Here is a 19,380-nt window from a genome sequence, read left to right as displayed (position 1 = left end):
AATCAAAATTGAAGATGGAGATTGCTATTGGTGATGCAGTAAACAGTTTTCCACTTTTGTCGTTCTCTTAATATGGATGAAATTTAAGTAGTATTAAAATTTATTTTAATAATAATTTGATATATGTTGATTACTAATGCCAAGAGATTGTTTGGTACTTGAGTTTATGGTGGGTATAGAAAAGAGGGGTGTGGTTATGACTTAGTTGTGGTGTACAAGAATAGGTGGATTTGGGTGAAAGACAATGGACAGTGATATAATTGGGTGAGACAAAGGAAAGATGCAATTGAAGAAGGTAATTGGTTTGTTTTATTAATTATTTTCAAAGGGAAAAGTTGTATAGAAATTTTAAGCATGAGGAGCTATAAGGAGTTTTGTTTTGGTTTTTAAGTAATAAGGTTGTCTAAATGGAAAAATTACTTACCATTACTAAATTTGAAGGATATGATTTTCATACATGAAAAATAAAAACACGGTTATTTTTAATTGAAAAATATTTATGGGAAATTGTGACTCAAATTATTAAGAAACCACAAGATGTAGATGAAGCAAGAAAATGGACAGATAAAGATCATGGGACTACAAAATTGATTGGTTTTGGCTTATCGGATGCATATTTGCATTAGATTGATCTAACAAAGACATCAAAGGAAATATGGGATGGGTTTAGTATTTTATTTGGCTCATAGGCTTCAAGTGCTAAAATGTCCATAAAAGAAAAACTGTTTGCATTCAAATGAAAGAGCGAGATAATATTGTTCAACACATAATTACATTTCATTCTCCCCTTAATCAACTTGCAAGTGTAAACTCCAAAGTCAATGATGGCGATGCCAAGGCAATCTTACTTGGTATTATGCCTCCAAATTTTGACCATATTGTTTTCACTTTGAACAAAATTGATCCAAGTTAAGGAACTATGATTTCTTCTTTGATTGATGAAGGAAGTAGGGGAGAGGGACCAATAGTCAATGAGGGATAACTTCGTCAATATGTAGTCATCACATGGAATATCATAAGATCTTCATTTTTTTAATAAATATAAAATGGATACTTAACTATCTATAATTAAGGTTTGACGACATGACTCAACATCAAAATCGTCAACATAACACATCTAGTGCAAATTGCTAAAAAATGACTTTTTAAAGATTCGACCAAAACTTAATCTAAAAATCCCTAGTAGTTGAATAAAAAAATATCATTTGTAATTAGTATGATATCATATTTTTATGTAAAATATAACTTATATGCAACTTGAATGGACCAAATTCCTATTAGTAATCATAAGTGTGTGTTATCTCTAACTTTTATATCCAACACCAAAGGACCAATAGTTGAACACAAAAAAATATTTGTTGTTATAAAAACAACTTATTATTATATTAAATACAACTTATATTGAACAAAAAGGGACCAATTGTTGAAAACTAAAACCTTTGGAAAATCTCTAATATTTAATGGAAAAAATAAGGTATTTATTATGTCCACCTTTTATATTTGTGATAAGACAAATTATTAATATGAAATACTACAATGCATATACATTGCTACCCCAATAGTTGTACACATAAGAATTTTTTTTTCACTATGATAACTATCATTGTTAGGTGAGCATCTTATTTTATAAATGACACACTTATAGTAGATAGCTATGATATTTTATAGGTTCTCTTGTGTTACTGAATGTATTTATGCCTTTTTTATATAACATTTATAGGTTCTCTTGTGTTCAAGTATTGGTCTATTTTGACCAACATTTGGTAATTTTTTTATTTGTACATGTGGATTATTTATTTACAATATATAGTATAAATATGTGGCAAGATAGGATATTATATGTACAATTTCTATAATGACTATTGGACCATGTACAACTACTGGCCCCTCTCACCTGGAGTTAACAATAATCATTTAATTATTGAGGAAAGTTATTTGCTTGCTAAAAAGGAGTCTAACATTTCAACATGGAAATAATTCACATGCTATTATTATTAGAAAATCAGACATGTGTAGATGAATAATATTTAGCGATCCAAACATCTCATGAGTTGGAACTTGAAGAAAAATAAAGATCTTGCTACCACTAAAGGTGAAGCAAAATTTTGTAGTTTTGTGGTCCATACAAATGATTCATTTGATAATGATGACTCACATCATGATGCCAAAATTGATGAAAAGTTTATGCTTTAGAGAGTACAAAAGGTCCAATCAGAGGTTGGAGATAGGAGATTCTTTATCATCCCAAGCTAGTTTCTCACTTTGGGATGATTTACTCTATATGAAGCATCTAAATTTATATTTGTGCCCCTAAAGAAAAGAGGGGGCTTAGTATTATTTTTCTTATGAAGGAGCAAGAGGGAAAGAGTTTGATGATTTGTTGAGCACTTGAGGAGATATTAGACACATTCGGAGGAGATGTGGACTTTTGAAGGAAAGTCATCTCATGTGTACTCATTTGGTTGGTGATTTGTGTAACATAGGACAAATTGTTTCCATAGCACTTGAGGAGGCATTAGGAACACTTGAAGGAGATGTGGACTTTTAGAGAAAAGTCATCTCATGTGTAGCATAGAGGAGGCATTAGACACAGTCACAGGAGATGTGGAATTTTAGAAAAAATGTTTCTCATTGTGCATAGAGGATAGGAACACTTTTATATTCCTTCATATTGTGCAAATTCCACTAATGTAATCAGTTTGGTGTTTCCTCAATGAGAAAGGAGGAGGATGAAGGTTCTTCATCAAAGTCTCTAAAAGGGTTGGGTTCAAAACCCTTGCAATGTTCTACTCTTTCTCAGATTAATGTAATAAGGGGGAGAATGAAGGTGTATTGCATTAGTTTATAGATAGTTTAAGATAGTTTAATAAATAGATAGTTATTTTTTGACTGTTATTTATTGGGAAGTTGTTTCTTGTAGGAAAATTATGAATAATTTGATGGCTTTATAAAGCCAATGTTAAGAAATGTAAGATCATCAACTATATCATATGAATTAATCAAGTTTTCTATTCTACAATCATGATTTAGTTTTCTCTAGTTCACTCTCATTCACATATATTGATTCAAGTGATACAGTCTAGAGGGCATGTTCATATAGCTCATACAATGTTCGAGTTCAGTTTTCAAGTGATAATTTGATTGGAAATTGGACTTATGATGTTCTAAGTTTTGTGTTGCTAGCTGGATTGGTTTTTGGTTGACTATGATGTTGTATCCTAATAGGATCATATTGTTTTTGTCCTTGGGAGTATGATTTTGTTAAATGTTTTGGGTCTCACCATGGCATGCGTAGATCCTTGCTATGCAATTAGAATTTGATATTTTTTTATTTGGCCAACTAGCTAACGTGCTTTAAAGCTTATCTACATATTTCATTTGGAAGATGTATTATTGTGTTTCATTCATTGGAATTGTTTGAAAGGGATATTTTATGATGGTTTTGGGTCCATTTTATCTCCTAGAATGGACCCCCAATGGTTGTTATTGGTCTAAGTGGCCAAATTTATTTAATATTGTTCATTCTATTTGTGGTTGACCTAGTTAAGGGTTTTAATGATTAAACTTATATATAAACGCATGTGGATGTATCAGTGAGGTCATCAAGGGTGTGTGAATTGATAATTAGTGTTTATTGGTGGTTTGTAAGTGGACTTGATATTATGGTTGTGCAAAGGTCAGTTATGAAGAGATTTGATGATAATATCTTCTATATGATAAAGTTTAGAGATAGAGATCGAAGTCAAATATGTTTGTCATGATCTTGGTCACTTGACATAATAGTTCAAGGATAATTTCACGATTAGGAAATCTTATTTCTTTGAGTTTAACTATTCCTTTATCTACCAAAACATAGTAAATATCTTGGTAGATTTATGTATCTATAGCGTCATAAAATTGTGACCCTTGCAATTTTGACCATGTTTTAGGTCCTCACCTTGGTGACTACATCTCCTTACTCAATTGTGACCCCTTTTTGCATCATTCTTTTGAATCTCCTCCTGTTTCAGACCTTGTGTCACCTTGTGACCCTGTCCAAGCCCCAAAATTGGGCAAGACACGGCCATGACGCCCATGTCCCCCTTGGATAGGCGCGTGGCTCTCCTGTGTTAGCATTGCATGAAGATTACATTGATGAAGTATGGTGTTGTCATTGATATCAATAACAACCGGTCAAAGTTGTATTATAATCGATAGTGATGCAACAATTCAATTGGTAGTGAAGTAGTGTTGGAAATTGGTATTACTATTGAAGTAGAGAGATCAACTGGTAACCCTAACCTATTGATAAGAAGAACCCTAACCGATGGAGCTTGGAGAATCGATAATGATGTTCTATGATCGAATGATGAGAGGAGATGATTATGCCACGTATGCATGATACATGTGATGAGTTTTAAAGTGGATTTGGCATGTAGAGATAACTATTTTATTTTGGGAATGAACAAATGCATAGCATAAAATGAATAACATGTGATGAGTTACAAGATCCAGTGAGCAGTGATCAAGGACTAATCTAGGAGTGGTCGAAGTTGTCTTGAACAATGTGTAGCTAATTGCTATATAATCTAACTGTTATGTTTGAACCAATATGTTTGTAATCTCTATGAGATCTTAGGTTTTGTGTTGTGCTACCAACCAATTATATTTTTATTTAAGGTCGATGAGTTTTTTGTAAATTATGTTGGAAAATTTGGCTTAATGTGAGTTGTTGTTGCCAAAACAGAAGGAGTATCTACAGGAATGTTGTGAAGGAAGATTGGAGCATAAAAGGATGTGATTAATCAGAGTAGTGTAAAATCCCCTAACCATGTAAGCTTTAATAGGCTTCCTATTCAAATCCTCCACCGAGGTTACCTTTTATAGGGTATTGCCTTTAACAGGGTATTGTAGTCAATCCCTTAATCGGGTGATCCTTAACTAGATCTGTTCCTAACAATACATTTTTATAAAGCTTCTAAGAAGGCGAACTTCAGAAGAGTTCAAAATACTTGTGGGTATTCATCCCCATGCTGGTTTTTCCCATTTAGGTTTCCACGTGAAAAAACATTGTCACAAGTGGTGAATGATTTTCTGTGTGTTTTTGATATGGTTAATATGTTTAACTGGTAAAACCACTAAGACATGTTTAGATGATCGAAAGTGATCTAAAATGAGCTATTACTAATGTTAGTAGAGTGTTTTGATGTTTTGGTTAAATGGTTAAATTATAGAATGTGGAGTGATAGGATGAAAGTCTATATCAAGAGTTTAGCAAGCCAGTATTGGGAATATGTTGTTTCTAAATACTATTTGCCTAGTGGGATTTTGTTAGATGATCAAAAGAAGGAGAAAGAGGAGAATAATGAAGCATTGGAAGCCATTATCAATCCCCTATCGAATTCAGAATATGTAGATGTTCATGGATTGGAGACTGCATATGAAGTATGGAAGAAACTGGAAGAGACCTATAGCAGTGATGAGAATGTTAAGATTGCCAAGGAAGAGACCTTGAGAAGTAAATTTGATGATATGCAGATGATTGAAAGTGAAAATATTCAACAGTATGGTCAAAGGATCAAAGAGATAGTCAGTGAAATCAAGAGTGTTGGACGTACAGTGGAGGATACCATTATGGTTAGTAAGGTGTTGAGAAACCTTCTACCGGTTTATGCTGTCCAAGTTGCAACCATTCACAAACTCAAATATATTGATAAATCAAAGGTAACTCTTGACTCTATCATTGGTAAATTGGCTGATTTTTAATTAAATGGTTATGATGGAAGTGCTCAGAAATGTGAATCTACATTTAGAGCCTCAGTCCTATAAGGAAAAGCAGAGAAATGATCTATAGTCAGGAATCTAGATCCAGTTAAGAGGTAGATGATGAAGATGGTATGATTGAGCTTGAAGCATTGTTGGCCAAGCAGTTACCCAGAGGTACTAGTAAGTATAAAGGTAAATTATCACTGAAGTGTTTTGCATGTAACCGGATTGGACATATTGTTGCTAACTATCCAAATGGAGATAATGAGGAGAAACATGAGAAGTATAGAATGTATAAAGGAAAAGGTAAAAGAAACTGTCTTATTGCAGTAGATGGAGGAATTACAAATGAATTATCTAAGGAAGAGGTGTTAGATCAGAGGACTTTAGTTTCTCACATGGATAGTTCCGATGACTGGATTATAGACAGTGGTTGTTCACACCCCATGACCGGTGACCAGAGTAAGTTTCTTACTTTGAAGGAATTTGATGAAGGTGTTGTGATATTTGGGAATGAGTCACCCTGCATGGTGAAAGGAAAGGGAATCACCTCTCTTAATGGTAAGAGTAGTGCAGATGATGTCTACTGGGTTGAAGAATTGAAACACAATCTTTTGAGTGTTTCTCAACTCAATGATAGAGGCTATCCACTGGAATTCAAGAATGGGATGTGCAAGATTATTGAAGTAAAGATGAACTGATCACAATGGGAAAACAGACAAAAGGTAACTTGCTTCACCTAAATTCTAAAGTTAATAGTTGCTTAATTGTAAAAGTAGATGATAGTTGGCTTTGGCATTGGATATTTTGTCATATAAACTTTCATAACATTGTAAGAGTCAGTAAGTCCAAATTGGTAAGAGATTTGCCACAGTTGGACAAACCGATGAATGCTTTGTGCAAGGAATGTCAGTTAGGAAAGATGGCATCCTCAACCTTCAAGGGCAAATCTATTTCAGCTGAACATTTTCTAGATTTGGTTCATACCAACCTTTGTGGACCAATGAGGACTATGAGTATTCAAGGTGATCAGTATTTAATGATCTTTACTGATGATTTCTTAAGAATGGTGTGGGTCACATTCTTGAAGGACAAAATAGAAGCCTTTAGCAAGTTTAAGGAATTCAGAGCCTTAGTTGAAAATGAAAGTGGAAGAAAGCTTAAATGCTTAAGAACTGATCAAGGTGGTGAATTTACTTCAGAGGAATTCAGTAGATATTATGAAGCCAATAGAATAAAGAGGCATCTTTCTGCACCTAGGAGACCACAATAGAATGTTATTGTAGAGAGGAAAAATCTATCAGTAGTTGAAGTTGCAAGGACTTTTCTAATTCAAGGAGGTGTAGCTAAGACATTTTGGAGAGAAACTATCAGCACAACTATTTACACAATAAACCAGATATTGGTTAAAAGAGGTAAGGATAAAACCCCTTATGAATACTGGTATAGTAGATCACCTAATGTCAGTTACTTTAAGATTTTTGGTTGTAGATGTTTTATCAAAAGAGGTGATTATGTTAGTAAGTTTGATGCTAAGAGTGATGAAGGCATATTTCTTGGTTACTCCAGCAAGAGAAAATCTTACAAGTGTTACAACATCTAGACTAAGAAAATCATTGAAAGTATTAATGTTTGAGTGGATGAGTTTCCTAAAGACTCGAGAGAAGCCAATAAGGAGGAGGAGGAAGATGAACCTTACATTCTTATTTTGGAACCAGAACCGGTAAAAGCAGATGTTAGTGAACTAAATACTGTAGCCCTAGTTCAACCAGAAGATGAAGAAAGTGAAGAAGAAGAAGAAGAAGTTGAAGACCATGATCATGTTATTCCAAGGTATGTTAGACTAAATCATAATCCTGATCAGATTATTGGAGGTAAATATGCAGGTGTGTTAACTAGAAGAGGGATAAGAGAGAATTCTTGTATGATCTCCACTATTGAGCCTAGAATAGAAAACGAAGCCTTTTGAGATGAACACTGAATCAAGGCTATGGAAGAAGAACTTGACCACATTGAGAAGAACAATACATGGACACTAGTACCCAGATCGGAGAACAAGAATGCAATAGGTACTAAATGGGTATTTGGAAATAAACTAAATGAAGATAGAGTAGTGGTTAGAAATAAAGCCAGACTGGTATGCAAAGGTTATGCACAAGAAGAAGGTGAAGACTATGGTGAGACATTTGCACCAGTTGCAAGATTGGAAGGTGTTAGGACTCTACTTGAATTTGCAAAATATAGAGGATTCAAGGTATATCAGATGGATGTGAAGTCAACATTTATAAATGGAATATTTGATGAGGAAGTCTACATTGAACAGCCAGATGGTTATGCTTTGACTGAAGCAAAGGATATGGTGAGAAAATTACATAAGGAACTTTATGGTTTGAAGGAAGCACCTAGGGCATGATATGAAAGACTACATTCTCACTTAGTGAAGATTGGTTTTCAAAGAACCAGTGAAGACAGTAACATATGTCTCAAGATAGAAGGAGATAAGATACTAGTTAGTGAAGTATTTGTGGATGATATCTTTTTTGGAGGTAATGACGACATGTGTGATTACATTGCTAATGAGATGAAAAGTGAATTTGAGATGTCACTAGTAGGTAAGATAAAATTCTTTATAGGTTTGCAAATTCAACAGATGAAGGAAGGAATTTTTATTAGGCAATCCAAGTATGTGAAAGAGGTGTTGACAACTTTTGGAATGGGAGACTATAAACTAGTTGGAACACCTTTGGTTACATGTTGTAAATTGTCTAAGGAAGATAATTCTGCATCAGTTGATGAAAAGGAGCATAGTTCTATGATAGGGAAACTACATTATCTTGTTCACAGCAGACTGGATATTGCTCATGTAGTTGGATTATTTGCCAAATTTTAGAAAAGTCCTAAGGAGATCACATGGTAGCAACTAAAAGAATTTTCAGATATTTTAAAGGTAGAATTGATTATGTATTATGGTATCCATATGTAGGAGACTTTGATTTGAAAGTCTGTATAGATGTAGATTGGGTAGGCAATGTTGATGACAGAGAGAGTACAACTAGATGAGCATTTTTTCTTGGAGGCAAACTTGTGTCTTGGAGCAGCAAGAAACGGAATTGTATCTCCCAATCAACCAGAGAAGCTGAATATGTTGCAACATGCATGAATTTTACACAAGCAATCTAGATGAAACACATTTTGGAAGATTTCAAGTTAAAAATCTCATAATCGGTAAATATTTTCTCTGATAACACCAGTGCTATAAACATTTAAAAGAACCCAGTGTTGCATACTAGAACCAAGCATGTTGAGTTGAAGTATCATTTTTTGAGAGAGAAAGTGTAGAGTAAAGATGTGTCACTCGAGCATGTTTCTTCAAAACAACAACTTGCAAATATCTTTGCTAAACCTCTACCTAAGGCAACATTTAAGTATTTTAGAGGTAAGTTAGGGGTTGTACCCCTACATGAAGTTAATTAAGAAGATGTGGACTACATCAGTCCTAGAGACTATTGGAAATCTTAAAGAAGGATTCGGGTTGAGTGGAGCTACTCCATAGGGGGAGCAGCCAGTTGCAGAACAGTGAAGTATAAAACTGTATGATTTATCTTCACATTGACATTGTTGTCAAAGGGAGAGAAGAAATATATAGGGGAGAAGAAATGTATATGATTAATTGATAGCTAGTTACCAACTGAAGACATAGAGATACAGTTGAAGGAGAATATATGTGACAATGTAAACTAGGATTCCTATTCTGTGTATTTGTTGATATTTGTATTGCCATCAATGCTAAAGGAGGAGATTGTTGGCATTGTATGAAGATTGCATTGATGAAGTATAGTGTTTTCATTGGTGTGAATAGCAACCGATTAAAGTTGTATTATAACCGATAGTGATGTAGTAATACAATTGGTAGTGAAGCAGTGTTTGAAACCAATATTATATTGAAGCAAAGAGATCAACCGATAACCCTAACTTGTTGATAAGAAGAAACCTAACTGATGGAGCTTGGAGAATCGGTAGTGATGTTCTATGATCAAATGATGAGCAGAGATGATTATACCACATATGCATGATGCATGTGATAAGTTTCAAAGTGGATTTGGCATGTAGGGATAATTGTTTTATCTTGGGAATGAGCAAATGCACAACATGAAGTGAATAATGCATGATGAGCTTTAGGATTGAATGAGTGGTGATCAAGGAGTGATCAAGGAGAGGTCAAAGTTATGTTTTAACCGATATGTTTGTAATATCTATGAGATATCAGGTTTTGTGGTGTGTTACCGACCCATTGTATTTTTATTTAAGGTCGATGAGCTATTTGTAGATTATGTTGGCAAATTTCTCTTAGTGTGAGTTGTTGTTTTCAAACTAGAAGGTGTATCTGCAAAATGTTGTGAAGGAAGATTGGACCATAAAAGGATCTGATTAAGTAGAGCAGTGCTATTACCAGATTAGCAAAGACCCTTTTGTTCTCTAACCATTACAACAGTAAAATCCCCTAACTAGGTAATCTTTAACAAACTTCTTGTTGAAATCCTCTAACCAGGTGATCCATTAGTTTGGATTTCAAATCTTCCACCGAGGTTATCTCTTATAGGGTATTGCCTTTAACGGGGTATTGTAGTCAATCCCTTAATCGAGTGATTCTTAACCAAATCTGTTCCTAACAGGACATTTTTGTAAAGCTTCTAACAAGGCTTAGCTCCTAATAGGGAAAACTTCAGAGGAGTTTAGAATACTTGTGGGTATTCATCCCCACTATGGTTTTTCCCATTTGGGTTTCCATGTCAAAAATTATTGTGTCAAGTGGTGAATGATTTTGTGTGTTTTTGATATGGTTAATATGTTTAACTGGTAAACCACTAAGACATGTTTAGATGACTGGAAGTGATCTGAAATGAGCTATTACTAATGTTAGTAAAGTGTTTTGATGTTTTGGTTAAATGGTATCTAAGCTTTAGATCTATTACATTGTATCGTTGATAATTTAGTCAATCGGTAAGCTTGACAGTGCAGTTGCAATTTCTAGTTACAGTGCCTAAAACGGTTAGGTTTTGCAAGTTGTTTATGAGTTTGGTTTAAGTTTGGTGAAGATTAGTATATTTTCTATCTACTGATTCACCCTTGCTGCCTCTTAGTAGTTGACATGATCATTATTGTTTCATCATATTATCACCATGTTCTCCCTCTTTGGGCAACCCTCAAATGGGTCCATTTGATCCTTGGACCCAAATTTTTTCTTTCAGATTTAATCTCCCCTATGTTGGCCTTTGGTTAGATGAAAATTATCTTCTTAGGAAAGTATAAAAGGGAATTAGTCCTCTCATTTACATATACAAGAATAGGCGAAGATAAGAGAAATTCAAGAGGAGCTTTTCATTATCATCATCAAGCATTCAAGTCTTCAAGCATCCATCAAGTCTTCTTCTTCACGTGTCTTCTTCATTCATCCATTGGAGCAACATCACAACATTAATTTGTAAGCATGTTTGTGTTAGGGTTTTTTCATGTTACATGCCATTTCATGCAACACTTTTGATTACATTCAAGAAGCAAAGCAATCATTATCAAAAAATTGCAGATCTACAAGGTATACATTTCCATTATCTATATTTAAGTATTTGCAATTACTTTCTTTCAAGGTTTATTCCTCAATCGGGGTTTGAATAAGGCAAAACCCTATCCACAACCCTTCTTCCCTTCTTTTTTGTGTGTAGTTTGTAGGTGCATAGCTATAATTGTAGATTTAGGCTTCATTTTCAAAGACAAAAAAACCCTTTTCGACTCACGGATTTTTTGGAGGACCGAGTGCAACTTCAAATTGGTCCTGACAACTTTTCTCCAAATTTGCAAGGCAGGTCCGTATTAGTCTAAATACCTCAAATCTAAGGTTACAGTGCAATCCCGAATTTGTAGCTCCTTATTTCACCCATTTTGTCTTCTTTTTTCTCATAGTCAACAAGTCAACTCTTCTACTTACAAAAGAGGGTAAATTGCATTGCACCCTTGCAATTCACTTAGTATTCAGATCCTTTTTCACTCTAGGGTTTGGATCTAGTGAATTCAACCCCTCATTTGAATGTAAAGTATATCCCAAGTGAAAATCATCCTAGTGATTTCCTTTCTCTCTCCTAGGTGGGGAATCACTAGGGTTCAATTTTCCACTTTGCAATTTTGTGAACCCAACAACTTACACCATTAATTCTGCTTTTTTTTTTCAAATCTGAGTGTATGCAATTTAAAATTCAATTTTTCATTTACAAGTTTGATTTTCATGCAAATTTTAAAAATTTAGAGGTTAATTTCATTAAAACCCTCATTTTTAATTTCAAAATTAAGCATGTCAATTATTTAATTTGGATAAATTATTTTAGATTTGAGCACTTTTTTAATTTCATAATTCAAAATTTCATATACAAGGTAAATTTCACAATTAATTTCTAAAATTACATGGTTAACTTCGAAAACCCTAATTTTAAAAAATTTTAAAATTGAGCTTATGCATTGCTTAAATTTTTTATTTCCCTCTTCAAATTTAGTTTCTAATTTCAAATTTTCATTTTTAGATCAAATTTCAATTTCCAATTTAAATTTTAAAAATAAGTGGTTAATTAAACAAACCCTAATTTTTAAATTTAAATTAATTTTGTACATTTCCCAATATTTCAATTGCCAATCTTAGATCTATTTTCAAATTTAAATTTTAAAATTAAGTGGTTCTTTATACAAGACCCTAATTTTGAATTAAATTTTCTTGTGGACAATTTTAAAATTAATAGGTTAAATAATAGAGCTCTAATTTTTATATTTAAATTAATTCTCAAATTTAATCATTACAATTTCCTATTTAAACTTTCAAATTAAGCATTTAATTAAACAAATCCTAATTTTAAAATTTAAATTTAATTCTTTCAATTCAAAATTTCAACATTTTAAAATTTAAAATTAAGAGGCTATCTTCACAAGGCCCTAATTTTAAAATTCAATCTCTTTTGGATAATTTTGATTTTAAATAAGAGGTTATTTTTACATAATCCTAATTTTAAATTTCAATTTCCTAAGAGGTGGCATTATTGCTCTTTATTCTTTCAATCAATTTTTTCATTTAATTGAGTAATCATTTTTCCTAGAATTTTGCATTATTCAATTATTTTGCATGTTTCAAATTTAAAATTTAAAATTAACAATTTCAATTTAGATTTTAAATTTCTAATTCAAAATCTATTTTTCCTCCTTTAGTCAATTTTTGATGCATGTATGGGGTGAACATTATTTTGATTAAATGGCATATGAGTTTCTTGTTTGATCATAAATGAATATGGAGTTCTTATCTTATTTTGGTAGTTCAATTTCAAGTTACATTAAAGATATTCATGATGTTCCCTTTCATGCATATGATGATAATTTAGTTCTCCCTTTCATTCATAGATATGATTTACCCTCTCTCAAAATTGATCTCATTAGGGAAGCGGAAAATAATCGAACCCTAGTCGTTCTCCCCTCCCCAACTCCGAGGAGAGAGAAGGGAGAGTAACTAGGGTTGATGGTTTTCACTTAGGAGGGACTTTACATTCAAAAGAGGGGTTGAAACCCACAAGATCCAATCCCACGCAATGCAAGATTGGATTCTATATGAGTTTCAAGGGTTGTGATAGCAAGGATACCCTCTTTTGTAAAGAATGTAGATAGAAAGATTGAACTAGGAATGCATAGAAAGTGAGAAAGATTCGCTTATAAATTGAGTTAGGGATATAGGATGAAGTTGTGGACCTGGAATTAGCAGTAAAATGTCGAGACGGCACTGTCCTGCAAATTTGAGCAAAAGTTGACAGGACGATGGCGCCCGGCGTGCACACGGTCCTCCGAAAAATCCGCGAAACGAAGGGGGATCTGTTCGTCTCTGCACAAGGATTCCAGATTTTCAAATTTAGTTGCATACCTGCAACCTACACACACAAAAGCAAAGACGATTGGGGGGTTACGGATGAGGGGTTTGCCTTTAGGTCAAACCCCGGTTTTGGAATTAACCAAGAAATGAGAAATGTTGTAAATGTAATGTAAAACAAGTACTAATACCTTGTTGTAAGGATGTTTGTATCCTTATATGCGAAGGTATAGATGTTGTTGTATGTTGTATGTTGTATGTTGTAGCATGTAATGTGTTGTAAGTGATCTCCTCTTCAATGGTTGAATCCTTGTCTTGAATGCAACACTTAGCCTTGAATGGAGACTTAGAATGATCAATTGCTTGAAGGAATGCTTGAATGCTTGAATGCTTGAATATTTGAATATCGTTTTCACCTTTTTCCATCCTCTCCAAAATGAGAGAGGAAAAGTAGTTTATATACTTGCCAATTAGGGTTAAAAGACTGATTTTCCCGACCTTAGGCCGACCAGGAAATGTTATTTTCCAATTTGCAAACAAAAAGGACCGAAGTCCCATAGGAGACCGGGCCCAAAATAGGGCCATGGACCAGGGCGCTGGGCGCCATGGTCCTGGGGGACCAGGGTGCTAGGCGCGCTGGTCCTGAAGGACTAGGGTGCTAGGCGCTCTGGTCCCACCTCCCGGGACAGCAGGGTGCAAGGAGGATCAGGCCAGGGTGCTGGAAAAATGCAGTTTTTGATGTCATGAGCAAGTTTCGGGGTCTCCATTCAGGTTCAGTGTTGCGTCGCCATCGTGAAGACCCAAATGCGGTTGAAATTGCAAGTTTCGCAATTTTAGGACGCTACATTTAGCCCCCACTTTAGCGGGAGTATAAGCGTACGCTCATACTTCCGATAAAGTACAAGGAAACAACATTGAAAAACTTTCACCACGTTAAGGAGGCAAGATACACCAAGCCCCCAGTGGACTAAGGATCTTATGAATCCGATTGACAAAGTAAAAGGGAAGATCACGAGGGAGAACCATGACTGTCAGTAGTAAGGTTCCCTCACTATGAGTCATGCAAGAAAGATGTCAAAAATTTTCAAGGCAAGGCTAAATTTGCCAAGAAATTTTCAAGTATCTTGAAAAGATATGAACGGGATGTATGCCCCCCTACGTTAAAGTGATTGCACATGCCTCACCGGGGGTGATTGCTTTAAGGTAGTGATACATATAAGAATGAGAAAGGAAAGGAGCACGTTATCACAAGGATTTAACCCCCAAGTGTGAGATAAGCCCAAGGATAATAGACACAAAACACAAAGCACAAGGTGACTTTACTTTCCTCGGGGTCAGTATGCTGTATGATAATTCATGTATATCATATGTATGTATGCATAATTGTTCTTCATTCCCCAATCAATGAAGGTCACCTAGAAGAAGGGAACACATGTGTCTTTTGAGTCAACATGAGAGAGATCGAGAGATCTCAATGCTTTGCATCATCCTCAAGTAGACAACACTAAGGACAACAAATAGAAGAATGAGAGTAACATATAGAAGAAGTAACAAAAGAGAGGAGGAGAGAATCTGCTATGCTAATGAAACTAGTCTAGCATGTCATCTACCCCCCGATCTTGCTGATCAATGTTTCGAGAAGGTAGGAAACACGCTAGAGGAGGAACATCCAACACAGCAGATGGAGCTATCACAAGATCCAAACAAGGGCTATGTTCATATCCCAAGCCGCGGTGTTCTTGTCTAGGAGCTAGGATAAGTGCTTTAGAAAATTCATTAGATAAATGGTTATCAATATCAACAAGTTCATATTCACTATCAGAATGAACAGGAGTAATATTTTCATCATGAATAACATTTTCATCCATATCCTTATCAAGATTTATAAAAATAGGATCTTTAACTCGCACAGGATCAAGACCATCATGCATCTTATGTTTAGGAGATTTCGGCTCAATCGTCGGCTGAGGAGAAAATGGAATAATGCTTGTTGAAGGTGTTTTTGGGGATTGCAAAGTTTGAGAAGCAGCTACCTGAGCTCTAAGATGACGCTTTCATCGGCGTTCACGTGCAGAACGATTTTGTCTAGTCTTAGTAGGAAGATTAGGAGATTGAGGAGGAGGAATGTTCTCATCCTTATCACTTGGGTGTTTAGGTTGTGGTCTCTTAGGTTGAATAATAGGAGAAGAGGAAGGTCTCTTCTCTCCATAAGAGGAAGGAGGAGGAACTGCTCCATATAAGGGAGGAATATTTGGTTTAGGAAGGAGACCAAGTCCATCATGATGAGGAGGGATAGGTCTACTTTTAGGAAGTTTATCAGACATAGACATAGTCACATCCATAGGGATGGGTTGGGAATCTTCTTCAGGAAAGACATTAGTTTTATCTTTCAAAGGAATAACTTCCTTCTCAAGAATGATAGGAATGTCAAGTTTGGGTGTTCTAGGTTCACTTAGAGATAGGATCATGTCTTTTTTCCACTTTTGATAAGATTTGAAAAGATGATCACTTCGCGGAGGAAGAGATTGGAATTGTTTAGGCCAAAAATAATCAATAGGAACGCTAGAAGTTCTTTCAGCTGGTTTAAAGAGACTATGATTGACAGTAACAACTTCACCATTATGGGGAAATTTCAAGCACTTGTGAATAGGAGAAGCAATAGCTTTCATGGAAGATAGCCAAGGATAGCCTAGCTTCACACGAAATTGTTCAGATGATGGAATAATAAAAAAGTCTACATCAAGGGATTTGTTATGGACCTCAATAGGTAATGTAATACAACCAATTGCAGGAGAAGAAAATGCATCAAATAGTTTCACAATCACATCTGTTTTGTCATAGATCACTTGATTCAATTGCAAAGTAAAAAGAAATTCTTCAGTAATGACATTAACCATACAAGAAGGATCAATAAGCACTCCACGGCAAGGTGTGTTCTTGACTTTTGCAACTATATATAAAGGACCATCAGGTGCCCTGATAGTTTCACTGGAATCAAATGTGATGGAAGGTTCTTTAGGGATTTTCTGTTGCTCCACAAAATTAATCACATTCGGAGTCATAGACATGAGATCATCAGGTGAGACAGAGGAATCAGTAGTATCAATTGCATTAGAGGTATGAGAAGGCAATGGATCAGTAAAAATCTAAAGATTTTGGTTAGGAAGAGATACAGATTTGTTGCCTTTATCATTCACACCAGAAACAGAGATAGTATTATTATCAATCAAATCTTGAATTTTCCCCTTTAAAGCAAAACATTTTTCAGTATCATGCCCAGGTTGATGATGAAATTGACAAAAAGATTTATTATCAAAATAGGGTGAATTAATCTTTGCAGGATCAATTTGCCTTATAGGAGGAAGAGTAAGCACATTTTGTTCCAATAACTTATTCATAATACTATGCAATGATTCATTCAAAGGAGTAAACTTTCTTTCTCTCTTGAAAAACTTAGAAATAGGAGACACACCTGATGCTGCATTCACATTGTTGTTGATGATGTTTTCATTGAATTTAATAGACTCTCTGTTCGGTTTAAACTTCCCAACTGGTTGTTGACTACTATCACCCTTATCACTCGGAGCCATAGGATGTGATTGTTCCATTTGACTCACAGTCAGTTGATAATGGTGAAGAGTTGTGCACAACTGTTGGAAAGAAGTAAACTCAGAAAATAGGAGTTTTTCTCTAATATCTTTTTGTAAATTAGAAATGAAGATTCTTTGAATATCATTGTCAGGCACTGGAAAAGAAATTTGAGCATACAAATGCTTATATCTACCCATGAAATCAGTCACTTTTTCTTTAACACCTTGTTTACAATGCATTAAATCAATCAAAGTAACTTTAGGACTTATATTGTTTTGAAATTGTTGAATGAAAGCATTTGCAAGTTGTTCGAAAGAAGTAATAGAATAGGAAGGCAATGAGCAATACCATTGTAGGGCTTTGTCTCTTAATGTTCTAGTAAACAGTTTTGCAAGCAACCTTTGGTCATAAGTAAAATCAGTACATATTGTTTGAAAGGTCTTAACATGTGTTAGAGGATCACCCTTACCATTATAAAGCTCCAAATGCGGAATTTCAACATGTTTAGGGGGGATAGCTCGAACAATATCAAGAGAAAGTGGGCTCACAACATCAAATGTGGGCACACTAAACTTAGATTGATTCATAGAGGCAATTTGTTGCTATAAAGAAGAGATAGTTTGTGCAAGATTGTTAATGGTCGCTTCAATCGAAGAGTTCATATTAGACGTGTTAGATTGTGATGGATGTGTTATGTTATTGAAAGAAGGTAGAGAGTATGGTGGTGGGACATTATGATAGTTAGTCATAGGAGATGATTGGAAAGGAGGAACACTACAAGGAGGAATGGAATGGTTAAACGAATTGCCCCCTTGCGTCATGTTCATTTGTGGAGATATAATAGGAACACTCATTGAAGGAATGAATGAAGAAGTTGGATTGAATGAAGGAAGAGGGTTGATTGAAGAAGAAGGATTGCCCCCATGATTAGTGATCAGAGGAGGAATGTCTTGTATTGAAGTAGTCATTATGTTTGATGTAAAAGTAGGTATACTAGCAATAGGAGTCGTCAAAGGAATAGAATGATTAACTTGAATAGGAGGTTGTGTATAACCTAAGGTTTCGGCACAACTCTTCATAGGCATCACATTTGAATCCACAATGTGTGCAATACCACGCAAAATATCAATTCCATTCTTATCACTTTGAAGCATACGTTTTAGACCCTCAATTAAAGGAAGAGCTTGACTATCAGGGTATTCTTGAGACATCCACTGTCGAAAATCGTCAAATTGGTTATCCAATTTTGAAAGTTGTTCTACAGAAACCTCATGGAGAGATTCTTCATCATTAAGAGGATTAGAGGAATTACCCATGTCCTCGTTAAAAAGACCATTCAAATTAGGTTCCATCTCCTCAGTAATTAAACCTTGGAAAGACTTAATTCTAAGGCTTCGTCTAACGGGAATAGTGTAAGTAGGGCTTATTGTTGTAAAACTCATGCACTAGAGAGAGAGAGAGATTTTGAATTTTAGAGGTAGCAAATTTCAGTAAAACCAGCCAATCTTCTAGATTTAAGCTGTTAAATACAATCAGGACAATCTCCCAAAGTTTCGGAAAAAATGTCCAGGACCGTGGCGCTCAGAGTGCACACGGTCCTCACAACTTTTTTTGAAATTTGTAGGGATGAAAGTTATGATGATTTTACAGCTAACCTGAAAAAATTGAGTGATTTTACGATCTGTAGATAGGCCAAATTAAAGTTGCAATTTCAAAATTGAACCCTACCAAGATTGTCGAAAAACGCAAAATTTGAATTTTGAATAAGAGAGGGAAACTGAAATTTTGAATTTTATGATTTTAGAGGGAATACCAATAGCAATGCAAGTTTTGAAATTTGAAAGTTGACTCAATTTCAGGCAAAATTTAATTTTGAAAGCGGAAATCAAATTTGTTGTAATTAAGCACTTAATTTCAAAAGTTACAAATTGCAAAAATTTGAATAAATCACTGAAATTTTGAATGAATGCTAACACACTTTTCAGATTTAGGACAGTAAGAAACACAATTTTGATATGAATTTTAATTTCAACAATTTTTGAATGATTAGAAGCCTCAATCCAAGCAATCGCTAGACCAACTTTGACTGTAATTTTTAAGGTGTTAAAATTGATAAAATCAGCCAAAATTCTGGATTTTAGCAGAAAAATACAGTA

Source organism: Cryptomeria japonica, chromosome 8 (assembly GCF_030272615.1).
Source record: "Cryptomeria japonica chromosome 8, Sugi_1.0, whole genome shotgun sequence".
NCBI lineage: Eukaryota > Viridiplantae > Streptophyta > Pinopsida > Cupressales > Cupressaceae > Cryptomeria > Cryptomeria japonica.
The sequence above is the reverse complement of the archived record's forward strand: the minus strand, read 5'-3'. Positions refer to the sequence as shown.